Here is a 13,929-nt window from a genome sequence, read left to right as displayed (position 1 = left end):
AGAGAGGACAGAATGAGAGAGTAGTGAGGGTGGAGAGGGTTGAGGGGAGGGAGTAAACAGGGACCTGAGATGGTGATCCCCTGTCGTCAGAGCCTGGACTGAAGCTCAGGCCTGGGTTTATGTTTGTCAAGTAATCAGGAAATACTTCCTCTTCCTCCCTCTTCCTCACCACCCCCTCCTCCATCCCAAGCTCTTACCCGGGCGGGACCCAGAGCTACAGCCAGCTACTGAGGTTACACTACAGCATGAGAGATTTCTCTGGGGCTTTGGGGGTGGGGTGCAGTCAGGGCCAGTAGAGTACAGAAACACCTCAATTTTAGGTGGAACCTGCTGCCCACCCCCATATTCTGTGCTTTGATCCCAACCACGACCTGGTTTCTATACGGTACAGGGAAGAATAAACAGTGTCATGAAAAAGATATTGGACCTGGTGTCGAGAGCCCCATCTCTTCTCTCACGCTTTATATTCCAGGGCAAATGAAAATCCCCAGCCCACCCAATGCCCTTCTAGAAAGCACATCTTGCTGGGGGCCTTGCAAGTCTCATGGAATCAACTCATTTCCTGTCTAGACTCAGTTGCTCAGCCCCCAAAACATTGCATTATTTGGGGTCCACAAATAATGTGCAAGACAAAGATGTGCAAAGACACCACATTTCAGGCAAACCGCCGCGTTACAATCATTTCTGTGTGCCTGCCAGTCGGGAAGACTCCTGTGGAGAGTGAAATTAGTACCAGAGAAAGAGATAGCTGGAAAGAAGCTCACCTGAGTGTGCCAGGCCCTCTGCACACACTTTTGTGTGTTATAGATTGTCCTTGTGCATTTTACTGTCCTTAGGATTGTATCCTTGCTGGCCTAGCTGGCTAGCTAACACTGGGGTCTGTGAACTCCTTTGGGATGGGAACCTGGGCTCTCATTCCCAAGCTAGGCTGCTCCCCTGTTCCCACATCGTTTCCTCTACCCGAGTTTCACCAAGGCAGGCAGTCCTGATGGTGTACCCTCAAGCAGGGCAGGTGTATTCAGTTGGTGGCCCTGACCGGCAGGTTCAGCTATGACACCCTCTTCTGTGAAGCAGCTTTATTGGAGCCCCCTCCTTACCAGGCATGCATACTCCGAGCCCATCCTCTGTGTGCCGCTGGACCAGCAGAGCTTGGGTGGAGAGGCTGAGTGCCATGGGATCTGGGTAAGGTCAGTCCCACTGCCACGCTGCCAGAGCCTGGCACATAGGTGCTCAACTACTTCTTGAGCAGAAGTAGTTTTACAACGGCAAGTCCTAACACCCCAAACAAAATGCCCTGGGGAGAGATGGTTTCTTTCCTAATGTCCAGAAGCTGGAAAAACCACTTGACCAGAAAAGTTTGCATTGAGTTGGCAGCTTTGCTATAAAGTTCCTTTTAGACCTGATACAACGATTCAGGTAAAAAAATATAGCATGTACCCCTGACATGTCCTTCCTTGTAGGATCTCGGGGGCCCAAGAAGCAGGCTCTGAAAACTGAACATCTGGTTCCTCTGTTTAACGACCAACCCATGTGTCTATGATGGTTCTAAATTGACATTATTTTCTCTCTCACCTTTGTCAGAAGGGATGCAATTTCCCAGACCTGATTCCTCCTCCCCCTTCCCACATTTGCAGCCATGATGCCGATGGGAACGGAGTGCTCGCTTGTGCTGGGGGCCCCAGCCGTGAAGGTGGCATGCTCAGGCTTACCTCTGGGAGTGGAGACGGCGGACAATCACAATCCTGGTGCACGTTACACAGAAGCCCCGGGGTTCTGTGACAGCATATTTGCTTTAGGCTCCTGATCTATTCCCTCCAATCTCATGAAAAAGGGATTACGGAAAGAGGCAAGATTAGTATCAGGACAGCTGCTCATAAAAAAAAAAAAGTGAGGTCATGGCAAATTTTTTGGCCACGTTGAATTTTTTTAGTGGCCTGGTGAGTTTCTCAAACTGCAAAGCTGCCTCCAGTTTACGCTTGGCCCCAATTCTCATGTTTGTTTCTGTTGCACCATGGAGTCATCATCCAGCTCGGGCATGCTTTGGGGTTGGGGCTCTCCCTCTCAACCCCTCGCAGCAACACAGAGACAGTGCTCACATTTGCACACTGCTTGTTCCAGGACACTCACTCCTTGCTTGCCTTTCTGTCCTGGAAGACTGGCCTAGGCAGGTTCAAAGGAGACCTCAGGGCTCCTTACTGTCCCTACTGGACCCTGGGCAAGGAGCCAGGCCCAGGCATCCAGCACTGGCCCCTGGCCCTTTGGACCTGAATGGGACTTCCCCGAGTCTCCAGAGCAAAAGGATCATCAGCTCTACCTTTCCACTTCTCTACGACAGACAACCCTGCTTCCTACCACCTTTTCCAGGTTTCTGTAGGCCCCTCTGTGGACTTGGGGCAAGGGGTGCATTTCCACCCAGGGAGAAAGCAGTGCGCTGTTTCATGGCTCCCCCTTCTTGACATTGCCCTTGCACCATCTGCTTCCTCCCTCCACTCTCTTCCCTTCCATTCGATCTTAATTAATTAATTAATTAATTATTGTCATTTCAAAGTTAAATGATGTTGGTTTTAAGTGACTCGGCCTCCCTGAAATATAAGTGATCAAGGTGACTTTGAACTCACAAACTTTAGGAGATGCATGTCCCCTTAATGTTCAGATACCAAGAGTCTGAGCCTCCAACCCAAAGACAACAGGAAGTCCCCAGGTACCTTGTGGGGGTAGCTCTGAGGAATGCTTGTATATTCCAGAAAACCTTCGTTGTGGCCACTGGTCAGTCTGTACCTATAATCACCCTGGTGATTATATCTAATGATACTGTATTACATACTGCATTGCCTCTAGGTCCTAGGTCAGTGCTGTCTGGCTTCTTCCCAACCTAGCCTTTGGGTGTCCACGAAGCCTCCTGAAGCACAGCTCTGTCCAGATGGTAACAGTCAATGAGTCTACTCTGAAGACTCGGAATCACAGAAGCACAGTAATTGATACCAGAAGCATCTACTCTGGGAGGCCTACAAATCTTAATCTGATTTCTGTTACCTAGTGAGGAAGAGCTCGACTTCCAACACAGATCTCAGTGCATCTTCATTAACTCACAATCCAGGCCTAATTGCACCTTACTCCTGGAGATCCAAAAGCCACTTCCGTCCTCCTTGTCAATAGCCCTGTCAATAGCCCTGTCAAATAGCCTCCCTCTGTTCTTTATTGCAAATAAAATTGCCACCAGGAATGCCAACTGCCCCTTATTCATAAGATATGGTTTAGTTTCCCTGGCCTGGAAAAGACAATCACAATATAGTGCATTTGGGGCTTCAGAACACTTCAGCAGAACAGAGGGCTTTTGTTTCACCCTCTTTATGGTCCTGTTTCCAGAGTGTGAGGAAGTTATACCTTCTGATGACCAAAAGTGAGTAGCTCTTGGACACACACACAATAGCAGCAACTCCACTCCCATGGCCATCACCTTCACCACCACCACTAATGCCACCACCATGACCATCAGCTTCACCACCATCACCACCACCACCATCTTCATCTGTAGCCCTATCTTTGCCACCATCACCACCAAATCACCACTGAACACATTTGTGGAAGTGCAGCCCTTATTTACTTATTCAGAAGTTCTTATCTAAACCAAGGAAGGCACAGCCTCAATAAAAGATCTATTTTATAAATCCGACAGAGAAAGACAAATAGGGCAGGATATCACTTATACATGGAATCTAAAAAAGCTGAACTCAGAGAAACAGATGTAGAGTGGTTTCCAGGGGCCTGGGAGTGGGAAGTGGGGAGATATTGGTCAAAGGATACAAATTTCCAGTTACAAGGTTAACAAGTTCTAGGGATCAATGTATAACCTGGTGATTATAACTAATGATACTGTATTATATACTTGAAAGTTATTAAGAAGATTTAAAATTTTCTTGCTAAAATAATAAGTAATTAGGTGACAGAATGGAGGTGTTAACTAATGCTATGGTAGTAATCATTTTGCAATACATAAATGTATCAAATCAACACATTATATACCTTAAACAATGTTATATATCAATTATATCTCAAGAAAGCTGGGAAAAAAGGCCATGAGAGACATCTGAATTTCACTGACGCTGGACACCCTACATCAATATCCCCTACATCTACAGAATCAACAAATTCTCCAAAGTGATCTCTCACAGAAGTAAAGGAGGAATTGACCCCCAGACAAGGGCTGAACTTCTAGATGGCAGAAACAATCACAGTTCTTCATTTGAGTCCCACGAATAGAATTCAGGAGTTCATGAACTTGGATGACAAAAAAAATTACATCTTTATTTCCACCGACCTCTCAGTGAGTTTTAGCACTTGGGTGAAGTGTTCACAGTACCTACAACTTTGTCACTGGTAGGAGTTACAGACATTTTCACACCGCATGATGGTTGTGGACATCTTGAAGTATTGTGCATGCTTATTGCTCATTACTTTTTTGAAGTGATGGTAGGCATTAGGCTTGCTGCTACATCTTGTTACGTAATGCATGAATAAAACCCATAGGACAAAAACATCTGTTTTAAACAATATTTTGATTATTTCATTTTAAAATAATTAGTTTCCTTTTTTGGTCCTATGTATCTTATATAAAAGATGTTAAGAACCCCTGACGTAGATTCAGCTTTTGTGACTTCAATACATTTTTGATCTTCTTTTATTGAGCATCTAGAGTAAATAGTGGAAGTCTCTCCCTCTTGATGTCTACTCAGCACGTAATCATTGTTTACAGTTGGCATATAACCTTGTAGACTCTTTTTCAAAGCAGATACAGATATATTTAGTATATGTATATACATAATATACACGTATCATAATACATATGGCCTTTTTTAATGGAATCACTCACTATCCATATTCTGCAGCTTGCTTTTTCGTTTGACAGCTCTTCCCATTGAGGTACAAAATTGCCTCCATCCTTTTGGATCGCTTTGAGGTGCCAGAGTTCCTTTACCCATTCCTGATGGATGTGCAGGTTGATTCCAATTTCCCTCCTATTCTGATTATTGCTGCAGTGAACCTGGATGCTTTCCCTGAGGGGTCCTCTCTCCTCACCTTCTCATGCCCATGTCCTTGAGTGTCTCAGCCACTTTTGAGGATCTGTTCCTGAGGAAATTGAGGTGAGTGGGCTATCATGTAGGGGAGCCCCATATTTGAGCTTCTTTTGCCATAAGCTCTTGAGACACCCATGTGCCTGTCATTGGGAGAGTTCTGGCCTCTAAAATGCTCAAGCAGGATGATCAGAGATCCTGATACTCAGGTGATCTCACAACAGGATAACTGTGAAGCAAAACAGGGGTAGTAACTACTTCACTCTTCTTTTTATGGCCTCTAGGCCCTGCACAGCATCTTATTCAGGGGTCCTTGTACAGTTGCACAGGCTGAGTACTACACCACTTCACAATGATGGGGGGAGGGACACAGTTTCACATAGACTCTAATGTGAATGAAACTCCTTGAGTAGCATAACATGACAATCCTGGCCTGTTAGGTAGAAATGGCTATATTAATGTATTTATTTATTTATTTATTTATTTATTTATTTATTTATTTATTATTTAACATTTTTATTTAAATTCAATTAATTAACATATAAAGTATTATTGGTTTTAGACGTAGAGGTCACTGATTCATCAGACTTATTTAATTCTCAGTGCTCATTACATCACATGACTTCCTTAATGTCCATCACTCAGTTACCCCATCGCCTCACATTCCTCACCTCTAGTGACCCTCAGTTTGTTTCCTATGATTAAGATGATTGTTTTTACAAAGACAGGACCTTATAAAATACATTTTCTTTTAAGATTTTAAGTAATCTGTACACCCAATGTGGGACTTGAACCTATAACCCTGAGATCAAGAGTCACACACTCTACCAACTGTGCCAGCCATGTAGCACATTTCCTTGGTTTTTGTCACTTAACAATACATCATAATGGATGTGCTTAAAGTCAACAGGTAGAGATCTAAATCACTCTTCTCAATAGCTGGGTGACACTCCATGGTAATCAGTGCTTCCTGATTCGATTTGGTTGTTTGATTTCCACAAAATATTGGAGCTCTAGACTTCCTTTCTTCCCTACCTGCCCTCAGATTTGGCTCGGTGTAACAATGACTTATGTTTGTATGAAGCATCTAAATTTTCAGTGTGATCACGCACTTTACTTAATGCTTCAATTACCCTGAGATGGGGAAGATCCAGGTTAAGAGATGTCGTGGCGTCACACAAGCAGAAAAATTGCATCTGACTCCCAGACCTCAGTTTTCCTCACCAGACAGCATGGCCTCTCCACACAGGCATCTATCAGCCCAGCCTGATTCACAGTTCCTGCCCTAGATCATCTGTGGGCTGGCAGTTCACAGCTCTTCCAGTGAGTGCATGGGGCAGCCACCCACCTGAGGATGCATGTGCCCAGAAAATAACCATGGAACTCTGCCCTGTAGAACCAGAGCTCACGCTCATCAGTGCTGCCAACTTCCTGAAAGACACTACACAGCCTGGAGTTCAGTCAGCAAGTGGAGTTTGGGCTGTAGTCCCCCAAAGGGCATGCATGTGATAGGAGCCCTCCTGTAAGTCTGGGACCTTACAGTGTGCCATGCAAGATGGGGTTGTGGGATTCCTGAGATGGCTCTTCATTGGCCTACAGCCAGACAAAGACTCCCCTGAAAATTGTGACAGATATCCAAGAATGTAGGCCTCTTATATTTTCAGGAATCTGCTGAAAAATTGTTTTAATAAACACAAGGCTACAATGACTACCGGGTGAATGGTGCCACCTGGAGCTGTGCGATTGTACCACCCCTCTGTGACCATATAGGGTAGCTCCTAAAGGAAGTGATCTTGACTCGACCTTTGAGGGCAAGTAGGATTTAGTCTGGCAAGTGTGCATGTGTGGTGTGTGTGTGTGTGTATGTGTGTGTGTGTGTGTAGGGGATGGGGAGGCATTTCACTTACCAAAAACTGCATTGGCTAAGATGTGGAAATAGAGCAGTATTTTAAAAAATATGCCCACAAGGGCACCTGGGTGGTTCAGTCAGTTAAGTGTCTGCTTTCGGCTCAGGTCATGATCCTGGGACCTGGGGAGTCTGCTTCTCCCTTTGTTCCTCACCTTGCTCTCTCTCTCTTGCTCTCTCACTCTCTCTCAAATAAATAGATCAAATCTTAAAAAAATATATATGTCCACAAATCCTTTGATACTCCCTCCTTCAAGACACAGAGCTTGCTTTCTTCCTTTTGAGTGTGAGGCTGGACTTAGTGACCCCCTTCTAATGAGTGGCATCACAGCAGAAGTGGTGGTGTGTCCCCTGTAAGGTTAGGTTATAAAAAGACTGTGACTTTAGTCTTGGGTGCCCACTCTCTGCCTCGGATCACTTGCTGTGTGAGCCACACATCATGTGAACAGCCCTATGGAGAAGTCCATGAAGCCTTCTGCCAACAGCCATGGAGAGAGCTCGAAAGCAGATCCTCCAACCCCCTCAAGGGATTGTGGCCCTGGCCAACACCTCTGAGATCTCATGAGGGACCTTAAGCCAGAAGTGTCTGGCTTCCTAAATTCTTCACCACAAAAACAGTGATGTAATAAGCATTGATTGCTTCAAGCTGTTAAATTTTGGAGTAATTTTTTACAGACCACTAGATAATTCAGTGGGAAGAAGTTTAGTTCACTTGAGACATTAAAAGAAGGTCGAAGTGGCTGAGCAGAAGCAGTGGTTTTCACACCTCAGAGTTCTTGCAAATTGCCTTATGCATGTGCTAAAATGCAGATTCCTGGGGCCCACACTGAGAGAACATGATTTAGTAGGTCTGATGGGGGCCCAGAGATCTGCACTTTAAACAAGAATTTTAGATAATTCCAATGCAGGTGGTCTGAAAAGCACTTTGAGATGCTCACTTTGGGAAGGTTGATGGGCTGAATGATCCAAGTTGAAGCTAGGGGGTGGATAGGTAGAGGGTAAAGGTGGGTCACCTCGAAAAACCAAAACCAAAACCAAACCTCTCTCCTAAGAACAACGGACAGCCATGGCAGGGCTTGAGGCAGAGCAACAGCTGAATCTAAAAGCAGAGGCAAAAACTGGTTTGGGTTTCCTTTCTCACTGACTTGGCTTATCAATAACTCAATGCTCAGTCTTAAAAGATGGAGCAGATGAGGGAAAGTAGGATGAAAGGCTTGTCTTTGAGGACCTCACAAACAATTTTTTAAAGTGTTTGTAGGAAGTTTCATACAAGGGAGAGCTGTTCCCTTCAAAGTCATCAATGTGAAAGGTTGTGTTCTTATTACAACAAAGTTGGGCCTGCTCAGAGCTTCTGGGCTCCATTTGCAGTAACTCATTTTCTGGGTTGGGTCATGGGCTATCCCCACAACCAGTTGCTTTAGAACTACAGAGTGATTGAGTGAGTAGATTTGTTCGAGATCATTTTATGAAGATCCTTTAATCTCATGCAATCATTTTGAAGATGAGGAGACAGAAGGTCAGAGAGGCCCAGTGATGTGGTCGAGTATTTGATTTCAATACACCCAAGGCTTGCAGGTCCACTGCTGACATCTGCCATAGACCAGGGAAGTGGGCCTGGTGGCCTGAGTGCTGAGCATCTCCTGGTAGACGGATGAAGGTAGGTGGAATTCCCTGGAGAGAATTTTCTGAAAGAGGTGAGGGTTTCAGAACCAGGCTTGAAGAGACAGAGTGATATGAATGGGTGTGGAGGACAGGGTAGGGCATCCTGGGTATATTCAAAAGTGGACTGCTATCTACAATTCTTTTATTTTTTTTAAGATTTATTTACTTATTTTTAGAGAGAGAGAATGTGCAAGTGGAGGGAGGGGCAGAGGGAGATGGAGAGAGAGAATCTCAAAGAGACTCCCTGCTGACATGGGGCTCCACCTCAGAACCCTGTGACCATGACCTGAGCCGAAATCAAGAGTCAGATGCTTAACCAACAGATCCACCCAGGCGCCCCTCTATAAATCTTTTCCTTAAAAATATTCATGAACCATAGGTTTTCCTAAAAATTTTTTCAAAACGCATCCCCCCACACCCTGCTGCCCAGCACACATTACGCAGATGATGTTTGCATCTATGTCCTCCTTCCAGGGCGTTCTTGGCTTTGTGTGGGTTCTAGGAGAGGCAGGACTTGGGTTTTGTGCAACTTCCTGAACTCATCTCTTAGCATCACTCTGTTCCCTTCTACTTATACCATCTTTGTGTGCAGTGCATTGAAGGACAGCTCACATCCCCTCTAATTCCTGTACATGCCAATGGCGTCCCACCCCAGACACCTGCACCTCTCTACCTGGGACCTTACTCCCAATGCCCTGGAGGGGAACCTAATCTGACATGTCACCCAGGCAACCTGGAGATTATTGAGCCATCCAGGAATGGGGGGGGGGTCCCTTTTTGGGGGATGGTCTTTCATTTTGTGTTCTACACAAGGCAAAAGGGCTCTTAATGGAAAAAAACATTTTCCACAGGAAAACGAAGAAAACAGGCCACAGAATATGATGTAAAGTAATTCTCTCCCACACCTCCCTGCCGGCCTCCCACTCTTTCCCTCCCTGGAAGTGACCACCATTAGGTTTGGTGTGCATCTGTTTGGAAATTTTCTATTTTCTTAAAACTTGGGGTCAGATCATGTCATATCTCTGGGTGTTAAGCCAGAGTCCCTCAAACAGCCGATGCTCATCGATGCCCTCTCTCCTCTGGACCACCTCTCCCCTGCTCTCCTTGGCACCCACTGCTTCAGCCTTTCTGGCCCTGGGCTCTTCCTCTATCCTGCCACTGGGGCCTTTGCCCTTGCTGCTCCTCCTGGCAGGCCTGCTCTTCCCTATCCAGGTGTGAAGCCCCTCTCCCTCATCTTCCTCAAGCCTTGGCTTTTCTCAGAGACCTTGACTGACAGGGGCACCCCTCCCTGTACCCCTCATCTTTTCATTGTTGTCCACATGTGACTTATGGCCAATGACCTATTCCAATTACTCTTCTCCCCATTGATATAAGAAACTAAAATCGAATATAATAAGGATGTGAGCTCCATAAAGGCTGATATGAGAAAATTTCGTCTATTTTGTTCACTGCTTAGAAAAGCTGCTCACGGGGATCCCTGGGTGGCGCAGCGGTTTGGCGCCTGCCTTTGGCCCAGGGCGGATCCTGGAGACCCGGGATCGAGTCCCACGTCGGGCTCCCGGTGCATGGAGCCTGCTTCTCCCTCTGCCTGTGTCTCTGCCCCTCTCTCTCTCTCTCTCTCTCTCTGTGACTATCATAAAAAAAAAAAAAAAAAAAAAAAAAATTAAAAAAAAAAAAAAAGAAAAGCTGCTCACATGTGGCAGCTGCTCAGTAAAGCTTTGTTGAACAAACAAACAAGTGTGTACCCAAATGCACACGTGGACACGTCATACAGCATACGTGTTGTTCCGCTCCTTGTTTTTTCCAGTTAGCGACCTTGGAGGTTATTTCTCTTAGAACACATAACCACTGCATCTGTTTACCCAGCTGCTGAGTATACTTTTGTGTGAATGCTCACAATGCATGTAAGCAGCATTTAACCAATTTAACCTCTCGGTGAGTGTGTAGGGGGGCTCCAGGTTCTAGCTAGGGCCGACAAAGCTGTAGATGCCCTGTCTCTGCTCACATGCGTGAGGACATCTGCACGATGAGTTCCTGGAAGTGCAGCTGCCGTGTCTGTGCATTCTTACTTGGACAGATATTTGGAAAAGGTCACACCTGTCTACACTTCTTTCCATAGCCGAGGCCAATGTTGGCTTCTGCACATCTTCTGCAACACTGCATATTATCAAAGTTTTGATCTTTGTCAACCTAATTGGTAACAACACAAATTTTTTAAACAAATTTTATAGATCTGAATTTGCTTTTTTTGTTTTCTTTGCATTTGTTTATTCGCCATTTAGCTTCCCTTTCGTGTGTGTCAACTTCTTGTTTATATGTTTTGCTCATTAAAAAACTTGAGTTGTTGGCCTTTGGCTTGTGGTTCCTGAGTCCTGTTTTCATGGTAAGCCCTTTATATATTTGTCCTTTATCCATAACTTGTATTCCAAATATTTTCCCCATCTTTTCATTTGTATTCTGACATCATTTTTGGTATGGACGAAACGTTAAATATTTATATAGTCAACCTCATCAGTATTTTTATTTGTGGCTTCTTAGTTTTGTCTTAATTAGGAAGACTTTCTCCTCTTCCAAGATTTCATTAAAAATGATCTCATGTTCTTTTCTGGTACTTTCATGACTTTTCTCTTTTTTAAACACGAAATATGAGGGCATTTAGTATAAGGACATAAAGAAGATTCAGTTTAATTCTTCCCTTAATGGTTGGCTGGCTTTTCCAATAATATTTGTAGAATAATCCATTATCCCTTAATGATTGCCCTTTTTTACACATTAAATTATTCTGTTTTCCAGTATCTTTTGGGACTCTTCATTTTGGCTCATTGATCTGTCTGCTTGTTTATGTGCCAGAATCAAATTGTTTTCATTAATGCAGCTTTGAAATCTCTCTTACCTTCTGATAAGACTAAGCACAGAGGGTTTTTCTGTATTTTTTTTTTTTTCTTCTGATTGTCACTGAGACTTTGGCAAGTGATTTTTAGGTAGTAAAATTGCCCTCTTTTCTCTTAGGTGATCAGAATGGTGCATGGAATGTAAGCTCCTTGTTAGCTGACAAGATTTTTTTTTTTTTTTAGGATTTTTTATTCATTTACTCATGAGAGACACAGAGAGAGGCAGAGACACAGGCAGAGGGAGAAGCAGGCTCCCTACAGGGAGCCCAATGCAGGACTTGATCCCAGGACCCTAGGATCACGACCTGAGCCAAAGGCAGATGCTTAACCTCTGAGCCACTCAGGTGCCCCACCCACCTTCCTTCTTAAAGGTTCTATTTCATAACAAGGTGATCATACAATAAAAGCTGCATTCCTTCACCACCCTGAAGGTCATAACCCTGCCTGCAGCCAAACCGGTAGGAGCTGTGCTGTGGCTTAGGTTATCTCTAGCAGGTGTGATAAGGAGGGTCAAAACATGAATTTACCAATTCATGTAGCCAGTTAAGGTAATGGCTTTTGCACTTAAAAAATACATAATACCAAAAATAGGAGAAGAATGCAAATCAGAAAAAAAAAATCCCGTTCTTGGCACCTTTGGAATACAACTGTGGCAAATAATTCTATCAAAAACTAAAAAAACTCAAAAACTAACCAACCAAAAAACCCAAAAAAACAACAAAAACCAAAACACCAGCCCACAAAAAACCCTGAAAGCATGAAGCATGGGGCTAAGGCTAGAGGGCTGACATGCAGCCAGAGCTAGTGTAGAAATGGCTAGCTTTCCTTGGTTCCTTCCTGACCTGCTGTAGGGCTGCCTGAAGTCCCTGGACACCGATCCAGTGGGAGCTTGGTATGAAGTTAATGTTTTGTGTGGGTGAGATGTAGGAAGCAAAAACAGATATTTAGACATTTTTTTCCTCTTGCTTTTTTCTCATAGAATATTCCTGGCTTCCACGGGAACAGGCCTCCATTGTGCGCCACTGCCCTGGGCTGCTTGGCAAGGGTGCTGTCTGCAGCCTCATGAGAGACCCTCTTGGAGAGTGTGTGAGGACCCTGGGGAACAGAACTCAGCTCCTCCAAGAAGCAGCCACAAGACATACCCAGACTCACCCCTACCCAGCCTGACTCTGACCTGGGCCGAGCATGCACGAGTCATGGGCCAGCTGCCTTCTGCTCCCCTCTTCTAAGCATCTAGTGCCACAGAACCATCCAAGCCTCATGAGCAGGAAATAAAGGTGCCTAGAGCTTGGCACTTGTAAGCCAAGATGAGCCCACCTCATTTACATGCACAGTGAACACCATTCAGTGCCAGGCACGCTTTTCCCCTTTTCTCAAAGACCACGCTGAGATGTGTGTGAAATGGACAAAGGCAGGTGAGGAGGAACTGGGCTGTGAATACTGCTCAGGTGATAAGGAAGTTACCTGCCCTCGGCCCAGCGAAACCTCAGAGCCCTCCCCGGCAGCTCAGTGTCAAGCTCAACTGACAAGTGTTTTGCTGGATGTGTCTCAGGGGTAGGGCAAGAGGGGCCAATGCACCTGTACATGAGCAGGCCTGTGGGACATCCTGCTGGGTGCTGGTGCTGATGTGCCCTGGGGCTCCAGTTGACCATCTGGTTGGCTCTAGTGGGTCTCTGCATTCTCGAGCCTTCGGACTCAGGCTGAACTATACTTAATTTTTCAGTTTACAGAGGGTAGACGATAGGATCTCACAGCCTCCATAAGCACATGAGCCAATTCCTATAATAAATGTCCTCTTCAACATCTCTCTATATGTCCTACTGGTTCTGCTTCTGTAGAGAACACTGATTATTTCTCCTGGGGAGATCGATGGTGTAAGTCCTGGTCTGAGTTTGAAAGTCAGAGAACCAAGGGCACCAATGGGTTCCAGCTCAAGCAGAGGGAGACAATTCACCCTTCCTTCACTGTTTTGTTCTCTTCATTCAGGCTCTCAGTGCCTTGGATGAGGTCCACCTGCATTCACTCGGTCTACATATTCAAATGGTAATCTCTTCTGGAGTCACGCTCAGAAATTACACTTTACTAGCTCTCCGGGCATCCTTTAGCTTAGTCAAAAAAATTTTTTTTAAATAGATTTAATTTCTTTATTCATGAGAGACACACAGAGAGAGGCAGAGACACAGAGAGAGGGAGAAGCAGGTTCCTCACAGGGAGCCTGATCCCAGGACCCTGAGATCATGCCCTGAGCCAAAGGCAGATGCTCAACCACTGAGCCACCCAGGTGCCCCAGCTTAGTCAAAGTGACTCCAAAAATGAACCATCACAGCCATCCATGGGGTCTGGTAAACTGAGGTGTTGGTGTCAAGAGATGAATGTGTGGCAATGACTTCCCCAGTAG

At 45.1% G+C, this 13,929-nt stretch overlaps 1 long non-coding RNA gene across 1 annotated transcript; it reads left to right on the top strand.

The window, feature by feature from the left end:
• Positions 1-1,640: 1,640 nt before the first annotated feature.
• Positions 1,641-13,308, top strand: LOC111095903. Its single transcript, XR_005359566.1, has 3 exons — positions 1,641-4,324; positions 4,907-5,141; positions 12,511-13,308. It is a non-coding gene; the product is annotated as an uncharacterized LOC111095903 (long non-coding RNA).
• The last annotated feature ends 621 nt before the right edge of the window (positions 13,309-13,929 follow it).

Source organism: Canis lupus, chromosome 5, assembly GCF_011100685.1.
Source record: "Canis lupus familiaris isolate Mischka breed German Shepherd chromosome 5, alternate assembly UU_Cfam_GSD_1.0, whole genome shotgun sequence".
Classification (NCBI taxonomy): domain Eukaryota; kingdom Metazoa; phylum Chordata; class Mammalia; order Carnivora; family Canidae; genus Canis; species Canis lupus.
Note: the sequence above shows the minus strand (reverse complement) of the source record. Positions and strands in the feature narration are given on the sequence as shown.